The 17,500-nt window shown below is 44.2% G+C and overlaps 1 protein-coding gene across 3 annotated transcripts in view; it reads right to left on the bottom strand.

The window, feature by feature from the left end:
* The window catches only part of LOC135108125 (sodium-dependent serotonin transporter-like), a 70,995-nt gene that overhangs the window by 51,672 nt on the left and 1,823 nt on the right, over positions 1 to 17,500 (bottom strand). The window contains exon 1 of one of the 3 annotated variants that reach the window (XM_064018829.1): positions 10,809 to 10,965. The exons of 1 other annotated variant lie outside the window; for it this stretch is intronic. The gene's annotated coding sequence lies outside the window, so the exon portion shown is untranslated. Of the gene's footprint in view, positions 1 to 10,808; positions 10,966 to 17,500 lie in introns of those variants that run through there. One more of the 3 variants, XM_064018849.1, reaches the window with a different exon arrangement.

Genomic DNA, 17,500 nt, shown 5'->3' with positions numbered 1-17,500 from the left:
TGAGGTTTCAAGACTTTACTTTTCCGTTCTTGCACCCTGCGCCTTACTTTTTAACCATCTTCCTTTCTTTCTCTCTTTTCTCCCATATTTCTTCTTCCCTCCTCCATTTAGCGACTCGACCGGAGAGAGAGAGAGAGAGAGAGAGAGAGAGAGAGAGAGAGAGAGAGAGAGAGAGAGAGAGAGAGAGAGAGAGAGAGAGAGAGAGAGAGAGAAGCTTGAATATAATTGGTTTAGTCACTGGCAGTCACCCAATACCCTGCGATACTTAATGAAAGGGGAACAAGTGAGGTGTGAGAGGAGACGAGAAAGTGATGGGTGGGGCGGGTGGTAGCTGTCGTGGGGCCATGATAACAGGGTAGTAGTAATAGTAGTAGTAGTAGTAGTAGTAGTAATTGTCTTGGGTGTGCGGAGTGCGAAAGAAAATAGGTAACCAAATGACTGATGAGGTAAAGACTGTGTGTGAGTTTGACTTTGTAAAAGGTGTGAGTAGCGAGAGAGTGTGTGTGTGTGTGTGTGTGTGTGTGTGTGTGTGTGTAAGAATTAATCAAGGCAGAAAGTAAAAGCGAGGTACGAGTGCATGAGTTCAATGTAACGATTGGAAGACTAAGAGGTGATAGTTTTACGAGTATAGTTTTCGGAGGGAAGGATAGTGTGTGAGGGGGAGGGACTCAGAGGGTTGGGAAGAAGGAGAGTTAGTGCGAGAAGAAACAGGAGGGAGGGGTGAGTGTTGGTAAAGGGCAGGGAAGGGGAGGTAGGTTGCCAGCTGTCAGTTGTGAGGAAAGAATGTGAAAAGTTCTACGTAATAAATCTAATAGTGATCAAATGACCTCCTGGAAGAAGGACGCAGCCAGCAGTGTGTCTCGGAAGGCGCCGGAGGAGGAGGAGGAGGAGGAGGAGGAGGAGGAGGAGGAGGAGGAGGAGGAGGAGGAGAAGGAGGAAAACAAAGTATTAAGAATGAGGAGCAAGAGTTGAAGAAACGGAGGGGAATGATGAAGAAGGAAGAGGTACGGAAGGAGAGAGTTAGCTGATAAAGAAAAGGGTTTGAAAAAGAGTAAGGGGAGGATGGCAGTAATTCTTGACCACTGACAGTCATAAATCACGTGTGAAGGCGCACGCACACACACACACACACACACACACACACACACACACACACACACACACACACACACACACACACACACACATACACACAACGTCCCCAATCTAATGCTCAGCAGGACGCGCTAATCAAAGAAACTAATTTACAAACTCCAAGAAAGAGATGTGCTGCAGGAAGGAAGACTCATGCAAACTGCGACCACATGAAGAAACTCGAGAAAGACACGAACACGCAACTGATGACTCCCACGGTTGTCGCGCGGACCACGTTGTCTGCCTTCCTCTTTTTCTTCTTTAAAGGGAATCAACCAGAAAAGAATCAGTTAGGAAATTCATATTCTCTTCATAAAAAGACACATAAAAAAAAAAAAAAACTAACAAACTTCATGACGCATTACATTCTATCTAGCACTGTCTTCTTGTTTACGACTACATCCCTTGTGTTGCGCCTACAGCTAACTTTCACTATGCTATCAACTCAACTGCTAGATATTTCTTTCCTATAATCATATGCAGCTTTTAGGCACTTGTTGTTGTACTACAGCCACTTATATGGTTTTGTTGCTAAGAAAAGACGCAATCAACCTCCTATTCTCTCTCATACCTCAGTGTGTCTGTGCAAACAAATCCTAACTCAGCTCTCAGTGTTGATAAAGGATGACCACAGTAGTAAGAGAGTTAAAAATAAAGCAGAAGTGTTGATGTGATGAATATCGTGCCGGGTGTGTTGGGGTGATGGTGTACTGGCAGTGGTGATGTGCATGTGGTGGTGGCGATGGTGGTGAAAGGAGTACGTGAGTGTTGATGTGCTGATGGATACCTGCCAGTGTTTTTCCCTCGCTCTCCATTACCAGTCGCCTGCATCATTCCGCTATATAGAGGAACCTATATATAGAGATGAAGCGAGACACTGTGTGCTTGCTTGCAGCTGCTTATAGTGGCACTAATGCGTACCTCGTGTTACCTGTCGTTGTCCTCTTGACGCAAAACTAGATGGTGAGGCCTGCGAGTTATCAAGTCACTCTGAATCATTACACGCCTGTCACCAGTAAGCGATAGCAGATGATAACCTACAAAGAATAGTAGAGGTGAAGTAGAGACTGATTGTGACCGAAATACAGTGAGGAAATAAAATAATTGATGGACTAGAAGGTCATAGAGGACCTGAGTGAGTGAAGGAGCGGAAAGGCGGCTCAGTAATCGTGAGGTGCTTGTGAGAAGGTTTGGAAAGCTGGCTATGGGAGAGAATGGACGCGGAAGTAGGCAATAAGGATGTACTGGGTGGAGTGGAGCAGTGGAAGCAAAGGAGTAGGTACGAGTATGGTGGGACCGGCAGGGAGTGGTAGGACCTGGAGTGAAGGACGAACGTGCCTATCTCCCCATCGGTAACTCTCTGCCTCCTCATTATCAGTCCGCTCACCCTTTTAATGGAATCTATAAATAACGACTTAGTTTAATAGTGGCAGCCAAAGATCCTTTCCGATGTGTGTGTGTGTGTGTGTGTTATTCACCCACGGTCGTCTGCTGATCTCGCCACACCGACAACCGTTCTTCTACTGCCATACGGAAAGAGCTTAGATTTCATAGTGACCGATCTTTGGGTAGGACCGAGACCACTCACAGACCACACACCGGGAGAGCGAGGTCACAATCCCTCTGCTAACATCCTGTAACTTCTTGCTGCTGGGTGAACAGAAACTACACACCAAGAGGCTCGTCCATCTGCCTCGCCGCTCCCGGGACTCGAACTCACGCTTCTTCGATTCTAAGCCGACCGTACAAACCACCAGTGTGTGTGTGTGTGTGTGTGGTGTGTGTGTGTGTGTGTGTGTGTGTGTGTGTGTGTGTGTGTGTGTGAGCGTAAGTGTGCCCACCCCTTTATTCCTGTGCTGCGTAGCGTGGTTTATAATTACTCCAATAAACACTCCCTCATCTGGCGTAGTTGGCGTCGCCTCGTGGTGGCGTGTCACTCTTTCTTCGCCTCAACAACAGAGCACAGTCACGTCACCCTACAGACCCGACCCAGCTAGCACCGTGGTCCCCTTTCCCTTCCTCACCATTCCTGCCAATCACACGCACCCCCGCGCACCATCAGACCCCAGGGGAAGATGGCTCCCCCCACCCCAGCATCCCCCTCTCTCTCTACCCACGAAAGAAGATTCAGAGTGGTCGTGCGTGAAGTGCCGAGCTTGGCGGGCTTAGAATTTCGTCTTCTGTGCCGCCGAACACTCAGACACACTCCATATGTAAGACATTAATTCTTTAATGACCGTTAAAGTGAAGTATAAAGTTGATCCGATGCTTTTCGCAGCGTTTCAAGGTGTCCCAAATGACCACAGGGAAGAGAGGGCTGGTACTACGCCCGGGTGTGGTTGTTTTGCCAAATTCGTATCCTCATCACTTAAAGAACTAGCGACACCAGCGATGCGGCACTGTTACCAAGGAAGAACAAGGACACACGACGCAAGGATGCCACCGCCACCAGGGTACGGTTGACATGCATCCTTTGATGGTGTCATTGGGTTTTGTACTTAATCCGCGTGATTTTCTCTCTCTCTCTCTCTCTCTCTCTCTCTCTCTCTCTCTCTCTCTCTCTCTCTCTCTCTCTCTCTCTCTCTCTCTCTGCTGCTGCTGCTGCTAGTGCGAGAGTTGAGCCGAGTAACGCACTAACACGCACCAACTCGCCCTAGGTGAATATTCCTTCCCGTTAATTAACAAGTGCCAATTTTCCAGGTTGGGAGAGCAACATGCACAACACAGGGCGATTCTGCCATTAATCTGACATTTATGTATTTATTCGTTTACGCAATGAAATGATGGAATGGAAAATAACAGTTATATTTGTGGTTTGGGGCGACCCACGAGCTCACTGGTGGCGGGGTTGGTGGTGTATTTGGTAGCGGTGGTGGTGGTAGTGGCAGGTTATAAAGGCAGACGTGAAAATGAAGGTGACAGATCGTAGTGAGAAAGTGTGTGTGTGTGTGTGTGTGTGTGTGTGTGTGTGTGTGTGTGTGTGTGTGTGTGTGTGTGTGCACACGTATATACCTTTGTGTACAAAGGTAAAGAAAGGTTCACAGCTCAATATTCAGCTAAATCCGGATTAGATTGACCGGTGGCAGGCAGCAGGACTTGGCGAGGCTGGCGGCGGCAGCAGCAGCAGCAGCAGCAGCTTGGAAACGAGGCAGTTCGCGCCGGTTGAGTATTCACTGCCGATGAGGGGGAAGAGGGGGACAGGGGAGAGACCTACACTGTATATAGAAAGAGTCACTACAATTCCACTGTTTTTCTTTTCCTTGTTGTGCGTCGTATCACAGGAAGGGCGCCATTTTATGCTCAGCGAATGAACTTTTTTTACATGAGGCGCGTGCGGCTAACGAGGGCAGCTCCAGGCGACGGAGAGGCACGGAGGAAAATAGTGACAACGCTGCTGTTAATGTGACGCCGACAGCAGCTGGTGTGATGGAGCCATGAGGGGGCGCGAGCTGACTGTGTGGGCGGTGCGGGGCTGCCTGTGCCTGGGGAATGTGACGCTCAGATGAGAACTGAAAAGAGTGCACAAGTGAGGAGAGAGAGAGAGAGAGAGAGAGAGAGAGAGAGAGAGAGAGAGAGAGAGAGAGAGAGAGAGAGAGAGAGAGAGAGAGAGAGAGAGAGAGAGAGAGAGAGAGAGACGGACAGACAGACAGACATACAGATGTATGAAGAAGAATACAAGTCATAAATTGGGTTGTTTTATCATAACTTCTACATGACAGTGAACTTGTATGCAGTCTTAGTGGTGCGTGGCGTCTGGCGTGTTGGGTAGTAAGTCTTGAGTCGCGGCTGTATGGCAGCCAGAGGCGAAGCGAAGCGAGGCGAGGCTAGGTGTGTGTGTGTGTGTGTGTGTGTGTGTGTTGAGAGGATGATTTGTCGCCAGCCACTTGTATTCTGCTGCTCCACGAGAGACGTCCAGCTATATACAAGCTAATCTCGTAGGTAAATGCTGAGTTATCTCCGGTTCACACGCCTCTGTCTCTCTCTCCAGGAATAGTAGGTCAACAGATATTATCATTATTATCATTACTTTTATTATTATTATTATTACTATTATTATTATTATTATTATTATGATTATTATTATTATTATTATTATTATTATTATCATTATTATTATATCGAATAACAATTCGTGAGAATTATATGGCGAGCAGAGTTAAGTGACAATTATGTAGTGGGTAACAGAAATACACTCAAAAACACAGATGGACGGCCAGACAGACAGACAGACAGACAAACAGATAGAGAAAAAAGACGTACAGGCAGACAGACAGACAGATAGGTCAACTGGATAGGGATTGCACGGGAAGATCGAGACATGTGTAAGTTGTGTCTGGAAAATGAGACGAGACAATTAAAAACGATGTGAAGGCAGCGCACGCTGGGTGCAATGTTCCCTGAGGGGCGAGTTTATCCACATTCCTGAACAGCCTCACAGTGTGCATACCGTGTGCTGAGGGCGTAATGAATTGATGAAATGGCGTTAAGGAGAGTTAGATCCGTGGAATATGAACATTTTCAGAGAGATAATAAAGTAAATATGACTGTGGTTCATAAGTCGTGAGTAAACCACCACAGAGGAACAAAAAGCAAGAGCAAGCAAGAAGAAGAGATCTGACGGTCCTTGCAAGGCTGTATGTGATATGCTACATTATCTAATCTAAAGTAAGACACAGGATAGTAAAGACGAAGATTTTTCATATTGTGCACGTAAGTGGGTAATGGTAGCAATTCTGCATTCCCTTTCTACTCCTCCATGCTTCCATTCTTCTCACCTCCTCTCTCTGTGGTACACCTTAATTCAGTTCATTCACTTGAAATAAACAACTGGACAGATCACGCATTTCTCCCGAGCAAGTGAAACATGTTACGTGCACTAACCTCTCGGTCATCCGCCATAAACACACCTTTTATATTTCAAAGCCTCTATTATGGGATGATGTATAATCGTCCCGGTGGGGAGCGCTGCTTCCTACATGCAATATCTTCGTTCCTTGCAAAAAATCGACCTTCATCGTCTTTGTTTCCGGGTCACGTAATCGTGCACCTTAGTGAGCTGCAGAACTATCGTGCAGGGACACTACCTTCCACTGCCGAAGGGACGTAAGAGTTTTGTTCCCAGGCAGCTCAGGTGTCCCTCAACTTGCCGCCTGCACTACACAGTTTTCTTGCTGGGTTTGGGGAAGAGGTTCACGCAACATCACGCCGAGGGAAATAATGAATTGTTGTAACTATCTGCAATTATATTCCGGTTCCTAATCTTTACCGTATAATCCTATTATTACCATTTTTATCCGGGACCGCATAAACAAGATAAAAGTATATTAAGTATATTGACCGCAAGTGGAGCGCACTGCCTGATCTGTGCGAAGAGAGTTCAAGAGTTCTCTTTCAACCATACATGGTGAAAACTCTTATAAATCATTTTCCCTTCTGAAGTATTTTCGCATATGTGAATCTACCAGGTGTGCAATGTGTGTGTGTGTGTGTGTGTGTGTGTGTGTGTGTGTGTCTTACGAGCACAGTATCTTGTAGCGTGCAGAAACGTACTTGGTCTTGTCTGTGGCGTACACTTTCTGCATGACCCACCTGTTTATTACAGACAATAGGTGGCCGTGACAGATGGCCGTGAGGAAGGTAAGTTACAACGCAAAAGCAGCGGTCAGTCTGCATTTCCCGCGTGCCAGGCACAGCACATCAACTCCAACATTCATTCCCAGATTAAGTGTTCACAATAGGTGTATCCGGTCTTCCTGTGCAATGATTAATACTTTTACGAAAATATCGTATTGGAAGCATATTATTCAACCATCATTATCCTGAATTTGATGAAATATTTGAAGTCCAGATTTTTGTTTCCTTTTTTCTTAGAATAAGGCATTGTATAAGCGAGAAGATAATAGTTTTATACCAACACTGAAAGCGTTATAAACTTTATATCTAATACTAAATTAATAAAATACTGCGATGCATATTTCACGACCTGGAGAGAGAGAGAGAGAGAGAGAGAGAGAGAGAGAGAGAGAGAGAGAGAGAGAGAGAGAGAGAGAGAGAGAGAGAGAGAGAGAGAGAGAGAGAGAGAAAGAGAGGCTTGTATACATTGACTATCTTGATATATGAGGATTACTGTGAAAACATCTGGGCCAGCCTCCGCAGCACGACACAATGTAAACAAACACACGTGGTCCTGGTGATGCTGTGAACGGTCAGCTTGCATCCTGAGTTCCTTACAGCAATGGATTTTTTTTTTTTTATATATGTTCGAAGTTAAAGATAAGAAACTTTGTAAAGGCACAACCCAGGCTGGGAAACACGTGAAAACATGTTTTCATACGTGACAGATCAGCACTGAAATGCTACAAATCCCTGGTCACTTGATATATATATATATATATATATATATATATATATATATATATATATATATATATATATATATATATATATATATATATATATATATATATATATATATATATATATTGGAACAGGCCATCATGAATGCAGGTTTTATTTGAGTCAGCAGCCACATCTAGATTGGCTTTTGCGGCTGGCATACGTATTATCAATGTTGAACTTTTTTCCACGAGTACGATAAGCTTTTAGTCAAGTCTGTCTGAGTAGCATGTGATATCTGTGTCTGTTTACCATTTTTTAAAACGTACAAGGCAAATTTCATGTTTTAATATGTAATAATGAAGTATATTACTATTCTTTTCTTTTTTCTTTTCTTCTTCTTCCGATGGCCACGTTGATTGCAATAAAGTGAAAACTTCAATAATAGTAATAACAACAACAACAGTAATAATAATAATAATAATAATAATAATAATAATAATAATAATAATAATAATAATAATAATAATAATAATAAAAATAATAATAACAATGATAAAACTCGGGGATGAATACTGAAGCGAATAATATTACAGCAATACCACTGACACGCTCGTAGTAGATTGTGGAAACTTAGGACGCTTTATGTACAATTTAGTGATGCACGTCGCCATTCACGGCTGTCACGAAGCCTGCACACCTGCCAGGGGACATACTTGTTTCTTAATTTACGAGCGGTTAGCCTGAGCTACGGTTCTTTTTTTCTCGGCAAACTCAAGGGTATATCAAGAAAACCCCTTCCAGCAGATACTCTTTTCTCCAGACTAGAGCAAGGCGTGGGGACGTGAGGGAGGCGCAGGAACACGGAGCAGGGAACGCAGTATCAACCTTTTCAAAGAGACCAAATGTTGCTAATTTTGGATATGGCTTTGTCTGGCTTTCATTCCTGGTGGAGAAATTGGTGTAGGCTTGGGGTGCCTCGATGCTGTTATCAAAGATGTATACCTCACGTATTGTGTAGGTAAGCAACCCTTTCAGGCAGGCGGGAATAATTTACACGGAGCTCCAGGAGATGAATGCGCTGCTGCAGTGTGTGTGCGTATGTGTGTGTGTGTGTGTGTGTGTGTGTGTGTGTGTGTGTGTGTGTGTGTGTGTGTGTGTGTGTGGAGGGAAGGCAGCGCTGTCGACAAGGAAGTGACAGGAATGAACGAAAAGAGACATCTAGTGGTGATTTGTATTAGTGACTTTTAGGAGAGGTGATGGTGGTGGTGATTATAAGGCGGAGAGATGCAAGAGCCAAGAGCCTGATTAAGAAGAAGGGAGGAAAAGCAAGAAAAGTAAAGGAGGAGAAGGAAAGATAGATAGAAGGAAGGAAGGAAAGAAGGATGGAAGGAAGAGAGGGATGGATAGATGGAGAGAGGGAGAGAGGGGGAGAGAAGGAGAAAGAAGGTGGAAAGAGGGGGAGAGAGAGAGGAGAGCAAGAAAACGAAGGAAAGAGAGATGGAGGAAGAGAGGAATAGATATTAGGAGGCAACGAAGGAGGGAAGGAGCAAGAGGAAGGAAAGAGGGAGGGATGATAATATTCAGTCAAGCAGTGTCTCGTGGGACGTCTCGTGATCGCCCACAACAACTCATCCAATAAATTAAAGCATCGTGTCGACTCCCTGCCGCTGCCGTCACCTCCAGCACCTCCCACCGGCCGCTTAATTGCTCGCAACATTAGGAAGATTTCATATCGATCTGCCTCGACCCACTGTAGGGGCCGCTCAATGGCGTGGTCTCTCCCGACGGCCAGGTATTAAATTCTTGTGAAAAGAAAAGTCGGTCAGGTGCCAGCGAAGGGTGAGGAGCGAGTGAGGACATACATACGGGATTCCTAAAAGCGGGGACAGGACGTTTTCAAATTATATGAAACAACTGCGCGGGAAGCTTCACCATGAAAGCATCCTGAAGGGGAGGAGACGAACATTTCCCTTATTTTACTTTCTTACAAAAATATAATACAGTTCAGTTTGTTGCAGGTTTTCGTTACTGAATATGACTCCATGATGTCTGTCTACTGCATGATGGTGAGCCACCCACGAAGAATGACAGCAAAGTTGTTTAAAAGTTCTTGGTTCTTTGAGAGCAAGAAAAACAAAAGTGGTCTATAGACACCTGTCAGGTAAAACATGCAAGGCTGCAGACTTCCATGAGACAAGGTTTCAAGGCTCCTCATCGAAGGAAAACTGTTGGCTATACAAATAGTACATTTTTTTTTTCAAATGACTGCACCATTAACCATTCTTATACTTCACGAAGAAAAAAAAAAAAAAAAAAAGCCATCTCAGCGTTCTCGCTGACACTAATATGCTCAGTTACAAATCTGAGGACACGGGCTGTCTTACCCTCCTCTACGGGATGATCGATAACTAAGTAACTGGAAAAACACGGGAAAGCTAAACTAGTGAGCCGGATGTCACTTCCGGGTGTTCACGCACCACGACCACGGGAGGCAGGGAGGCGAGTGGTGCCACGCGGTGCGCCGCAACATGTGCTTATTTCTTTTTATTCGTACTTTACGACAAAAAAATAAAAAAAAATAATGCTTTTCATTGATATCCGAAGTTAACCCAAACACTTACCCTCTTCTTCCTCTCTATACAAAATTCACTCACTCGTATTCAGTCAAGTGTGTGTTCTAATGTTCTACACTGCGTCTGCTCCCACTCCAGGAACTGTTTTAAGATGCGCTTATTCTTTTCACGATAGCTCCACACCGATACACTGCAGACATCTATAACAATAGAATGGTAAACAAACTACAAATTTCGCTCGCTAAGGATACAACCCTACTCTCCCGTCGCGGTGCTGAACGCCAATCAAGACGCGATAAAACACCGGCATTCAACAAAACTTCCCTTCTGGAACGGCGACGGGCATCGCTCACCACGAAAAAGGCGAAGGAAAAAATTGTTTCCCCCGAACAAACACTGAAAATATTTGGTCGATAACGTTCCCAAGACGTGGCGCGCGACTGACCGTCGCCCACGCCGCCACGCGACAGCTGACAGATTTCTGACGGTTACGCACAAATGCACGTACGCACGTACACACACACAAATACACACACACACACACACACACACACACACACACACACACTCTCTCTCTCTCTCTCTCTCTCTCACACACACACACACACACACACACACACACACACACACACACACACATACACAAGCACTGCACCCCCTACTGATAAGAAAACAGACGCCCATCACCTAAATCAATATTACCCTCAGTCTTGGACACACTTTCGGTTGACAAAAAACGAAGAGAGGCGCGGCACCACTTACTTGTGAGGCGAGGGCAGCATGTATGACCACGGAGAGTGCCGGGTGCGGAGTGCCAGGAACATCTCCGAGCCAAGGCACTCACGGGGTCAGCCTGCCCCGGCCCCGCCCGCTGCCTTCCCCGCACCAACCAGCGACCTGCTACGCTTCCCTGGCCACGCCCCTCACCCTGTCTTCTCCATTTAGCAAACAGCAAGGCCAGCTCCCTTGCCTGACGGGAGCCAATAGCAGGGCTCCGGCTGCCGAGTCGACCTCAAACCACCAGCAACTCGTGGCCCTGCGAGAAGCAACAGTTGTCCTATCTCCTTTTCTTTTCTCTTTCTTTTTGCTCTCCCTCCCCTTCCCTACCTCGCTACCCAGCTCGCAAATGATCAAGGTTTCGACTTCCAGCTCACTCGTCGCGTCCTCCCTCCCTCGGCCGGAGACACAAGCCTATTAGCGAACTTTCGGCCCCCGGCCCTGGCCGACCCAATACATGCAGGTTCCGCTATAAGGACCTTACGGCCGATAACAGGAGCGAAACAAAAGCCCGGCGCAATAAACGAGAGTTCTCGGTGTGCGTAAGGGCTGGGACAGGATTTGTAGCAATTACTCGCCACTACTAAACTTGGCCCCCTAATCGATGCCCGGCTCTCCCCAGGCCAACCTAAAGGAAAGTTCAATTGAGTGAGAGGCGTCTTCGTCCCCACCGCTGCTTCACTTCCTGCTTCCCCCATCCACTCGAGTCGGAAACACACGCGGCGGAAGAAGATGCCAGCAACCTTACTACACCAGGCTGATTTATGTGTGTTCTCTCTCTCTCTCTCTCTCTCTCTCTCTCTCTCTCTCTCTCTCTCTCTCTCTCTCTCTCTCTCTCTCTCTCTCTCTCTCTCTTTCTCTGGAAGTGGTAACGAGGCGCTCCTGCAGGTGATTTGAAAATTGGTCGTTGCTCCTTTCCTCCTGAGAAAATGGACGGTTATTATTTTCTTATCTAATATCTTTGGGTGCTCGTCCACGCGGGGGAGACAAACATGTATACATAAGCACACACACACACACACACACACACACACACACACACACACACACACACACACACACACACACACACACACACACACACAAACAAACACGCGCGCGCGCGCGCGGGAGCGAGCGAACGAGTGAGCGAGAGAGAGAGAGAGAGAGAGAGAGAGAGAGAGAGAGAGAGAGAGAGAGAGAGAGACTCATACAAACACAGATAGACAAACCAACTAACTACCCATCATTATCATCGTCATCATCATTACTAGCCTCAATGATTTCACTGCAAAACTTCCTTCAAGTTTCTCCAGCTCATCTCCGTCTACTCACGGCCTCTGCAAACCCTGTGTATGTCGTACCTTTTGTTACCATTCTTACGTTGCCATTCTGATGCTCTAATTGCCCATTCGTTATCTCTGTACATGAAGATCAACAGAACTTTCTATTATCAAAGAGAAACACGAATGTAAAAGGAAAAACTCATAACAATAAACAACTTTCTTACTCACAGACAGAAAATTAGGGGATCGACGGAGGAGCATCAAGACACCGCCATAATTAAAGTGGCCAACCGGATTGGAGCCCTTTCCTTTCCGACTTTTTTTCTTGGTGTGACAAATTTTATTTATTCATTTTCCCTCAAGTTTTTGCATCCCCTGTTCTGTCTCTTTTACACATACACACACACACACACACACACACACACACACACAGAAAAAAAACTTACACAACTGGTCTAAACACTACAAAATAACTAGAAACATACATTTCAGACGAGCCTCCACGCTAGCTCTCTCGTCCCCTTCAGCATAAAGACAGGCCAGACTAAAAGGAAAAGAAAAAAAAAAAAAAAAGAAGAGCGGCAGAGGATGGGCGCTGGCTCTCTTTAACGTCTCTTCCCCCTTCATAACTTTTTGTCCCTATTTAAAGTTCAGTTGTCTTCAGGCGAGAAAAATGTGCAAGTTTTTTAGTTTAAGGTGACAAGGGGAACCTGTGCTTTGTTTAATGGTAATGTTCTCTGTCCTTCAAGAGTGTGGCCGTGCAGCAGCTCCGTGCAATGCAACATACGAGGGGAATGTATTAATGGGGAGATTTATTTTCCTTTTTTTGGAGATTCTTAATTGGTTAAAATGGAACTGAGTGGAATTTAAGTAGAAGAGACAAAAAGGCACCGACGTAATCAAATAACGGTGAAATAAAAAAAAAAAAATTCCTAGAGCGAAAGTAAATCTTTATATTGATTCAGCAGACTGATTTCTTTGTTAATGTTCTTCAGAGAGAGAGAGAGAGAGAGAGAGAGAGAGAGAGAGAGAGAGAGAGAGAGAGAGAGAGAGAGAGAGAGAGAGAGAGTAAAGGAACCCGGCAGACATGCAAACAAAAAGGCAGAGATGCCTTACAGCATAACAAATTAATTTTTCTCGGTGATGACAAAACCCTCACGAGGCCACGCAACACACGCTCCCGCCGCACGACTCACATTACAACGAACACACAAACACACACACACACACACACACACACACACACAGCTACATAAGAGAAAATCCTGCTGTCACACACCTTGATGAGAAACCGAAGAAAATCACACCCAATTAAGTAAGAAAAAATGTAATAATGGCTAAACATAATGAATACAGTCCAAAGAGAAATATACAGTAACTTTGAAGAATATATACAACACCAGCACTAGTAGTAGTAGTAGTAGTAGTAGTAGTTCTAATACAGTGTTATTGGAGAATAATAACAACAACAACAACAACAACAATAATAATAATAATAATGGTAGTAGTAGTAGTAGTAGTAGTAGTAGTAGTAGTAACAACGACAGCAACAACAACAACAACGGCCAGCACACAATAGTTGCAATTATGAAACGTTTACCAATCAGGAACGGGAAGGTTTATCAAGTTGTCTGTAACTCAGCACACCCGCGCCCTTGGAGTGGATGAAAGGGGCTGGGATGAGGCCTATCCTGTACAAGTTTAGTTACGGGGCGATACTGAAGTGTAATCGAAATGGTGAAAGCGAATATGATGGTGAGTGGAAGTAAAAAGCGATAATTATAACACTGCGGGTACACCTCTATTTAGTATTACAGGGTCAGTCTTAGAATATTACATAGCTTCATCAATACATTCAACGTCTTTCTCTCAGTCTTCACCCCTTTGATCTGGTCAGAGTTCGTAAAGTGACTGGTTTTATAAGACTGTCAACACTCCATGCGACAAATACAACATTACAGGTACAGTACATTTCCCTTGTTTAGGATCATATTCTGAAACACTTCTGCGCCTCCCCTCCACTACTTTCAAAGGAGCTAGTTAAAGTTTCACATGTCGTTAAGGATACTTTTACGTTTCTAGATACCAGTTAGCAAAGTCTCTACATTATTAACAGAATAAACACTTTTGAGAATCATGCCAATCATCTCTATGGCCTTTAAAAATACTCGTAGTGAGAGAGCAGAGCGTTTCTGAATACGAGTCCTTAGTATTACGGATTTACAGTGACAGAAGTAGAGCAAGATGTCTTTCTCACTATATTTAACGTCTTTTCCTTGGCCTTTAGTCCTTTGATCTGCTCAGAGTCTGCCAAGTGTCTGGTTTTGTAAGATTGTCAACACTTCAAAGGACTTCACCCTTTGACAGCGACGGCTTCTCCCGGAACTTGATAAAATGGTCTGGTGCAGCTTTAGAGTGTCATGTTCAAAGACACTAGTGACAGAAAAAACGGTTGCGTCGTTCAGATCTTTCAGCGCCTGTAATTATATGTGCCTCAGTAAAATTGTCTTGGTTTGTTCTAACAGTTCATCAAACGTCCCATTGACATCAGTAGTCAAGGGTAAAAACTAAAGGAAAAAGTGAAGTCAAGTAGAAATGAACGCAGATGGTTACTTGACTTCTGACTTCCACTGTACAAGGATACGTGCTGTGAGGCGTGAACGCTTCTGTCTTATTATGTACAGGTGAAAGAGTTAAGTCTAACGAAACTTAAAAATATTCTATACATCATATACTATATTTCTTTAAAAATGAGATAATGTTTTTCTCTTTCGCTGTGAGCGGTACGACAAAGACAGGCACGGCACGAATTGTAAGAAACAGAAACCTGCATGTAATTATTTGAAAGGCTGACACACTGCCTTCAAATCTTCTTGCAAAAGATAATGTGTGTGTGATTGAGTACACACACACACACACACACACACACACACACACACACACACACACACGCACGCACACACACACACACACACACACACACACACACACACACACACACACACACACACACACACACACACACGCGCGCACACACACACACACACACACACACACACACACACACACACACACACACACAGAAAAAAAAAAGAAAAACTGACAGCCAACGTCTTAAGTGGACTAAAATATCACTGTGATCCAGGAATTATGCAAAATATCGTTAGAACAGAGCTGAGCAAACCTCATCAAATCGTTACCTTCAGCAAACATTATTTCAGACCCGTGTATAGCAATTCTCCCAACCCCCAATGCGCGTATACAGTACCTGTACGAATACTCTGTCTTAAGCATACTTTTCTGAGAATTCCCTCAATTGTGTCTGCAATAATGACACAGCGTTAGGCGATTATGCAACATGTAACTGTTCATTAAGACCAGCATCGTCTTTTCTTACGAGTAGATGCAGACTTCACCCTTCTGTCCGAAGCAGACGAGTGTCTTGCAGGACACCAGCAGCTCGAGTACTGAAGATCTGTATTTGCAGCTACTGTGCATTCGTACAGTATAGCAGTTATACACATGGAAACTGAGACTAGTTAAGCACTTTTTCTTTACGTAGAGGCTCTCTGACCTACAACATTCTACGTTAAGTATTATTTTGATTGAATGAAGTCGGTTCTAAGCTGCTGCTAATGATACACACCCGTCAGTCTATAGATCCGTGTATTGGTGGACGAGTAAACGGAGTTTCACTTACTTTCCTTCCACAAAGCCAAAGAGAATAGCAGATGTCCGGACTAAAACATCGACACACACACACACACACACACACACACACACACACACACACACACACACACACACACACGTACAAACCAGTGTCTATCACAAAACGTGGCACACAGTATGTAGAGGAATGCACTAGAAATTAATTGTTATTTTACTCATTTAATTCTAATTTTCCAAATTTCACCAACCATTTTTGTGAAACGAACAAATTTCTGCCACGACATGCTGTTGTTTATCATTATTTACGATATGAAACAGCTTGTCCCGCAGCCGCCAACCCTCCACGCAATGAATGTGTTATACATCTTTTGCATCCCATTTTTTTCCCTATTACCAGAACGTATTTTTATTAAAATGCACGTGTTCACACGTTTGTGTGTGTGTGTGCGTGTGTGTGTGTGTGTGTTTACCCTATGACCTATTTGATTTAACATGTCAGAGTTACCAGAAAGCTACAGACGCACTTGGTAACCCTTTTTGTCTGTGCGTATCCATTAACAAATTGCAAGGATACGGTGTGTTTGCTGCGTACAGGACTTTTGTCGATACATCAAGTTGCATTACAGATGATATGAACGTGATAAGTCTTGAACGAGGTGGTATTTGGCGCAGCGCATGAAAATTTATGAATACAGGTTTTCTGGATCACCCGTGACAAGGTTGGCTGCCTCACAGTCATAGCTTGAAATTTTGAAAGATAAATCTATTCTTTACGAAGAACATCCTGCTTGTGTATTTTTCCCTTCTTGCCTCCATCCATCTTATATGACTATTTTCTTTCAGTTATAATCGTTCAGGCATTAGTCATTGTTATTACATTAGTCACTGTATTACAGATAACTCCACTTTGATATAATAATAAAACACAGCGCTTTTTTGGGGCTAATGTCACGTACCTTAGTGTATGGTATACAGGTAATGTTCTAAGGCGGCTAACCTTCACACCATCACCCCCACGCCACTCTTGCATTTACGTCGACTGGCTCCTGTTCTATTTTGCATAAAAAACGCCGTGCGTGTTAAGTAACCAGCTCACGTTATCCAAGGCACTCAGGAGACAGTAATAAGTAAATGAAGTATTCAGAGAGAAATGCCAGTTAGGTCAATCAATGGCATGAGTATAAGGATAGCCGAGCAGCAGTCAGCAGTCAGTGGGACACAGGCTGCCAGTGTCGTGACGGCCGCGGCGGAGAGTGGACGTGACACTCTTCCTAGAGCAGCGAGATGAGGCACGGCAAGGTAACATTCATACAAGCCATCATCATCGTCATCATCATCACCATAACCTTATCATATGTTTTGTATTTAATGAGTCATACTGTAATATTTATCAAGATTTCCCGAGTTTTCTACATCATTACTAGTACCAAACATTCGCTGGAGGATTCCGCGCGAAAAAAAAAAAAATAAAGAAAGAAAGAAAGAAAATAAAAAAAAAAAAAACGTTTCTTAGAGTCTTGTGGAGTTAATGTAAAATCTGCGTTCGATGAATTAAATTTGGAAAAAAAAGCAATAAAAGTCTCTCGATAATATTGCATTAAAAAAGAGAGAGAGAGAGAGAGAGAGAGAGAGAGAGAGAGAGAGAGAGAGAGAGAGAGAGAGAGAGAGAGAGAGAGAGAGAGAGAGAGAGAGAGAGAGAGAGAGAGAGAGAGAGAGAGAGAGAGAGAGAGAAATTAATAT

The sequence above is a fragment of the Scylla paramamosain genome, chromosome 2 (assembly GCF_035594125.1).
Source record: "Scylla paramamosain isolate STU-SP2022 chromosome 2, ASM3559412v1, whole genome shotgun sequence".
NCBI classification, from domain to species: Eukaryota; Metazoa; Arthropoda; class Malacostraca; order Decapoda; family Portunidae; genus Scylla; species Scylla paramamosain.
This window is presented reverse-complemented; position numbering and strand designations above follow the sequence as displayed.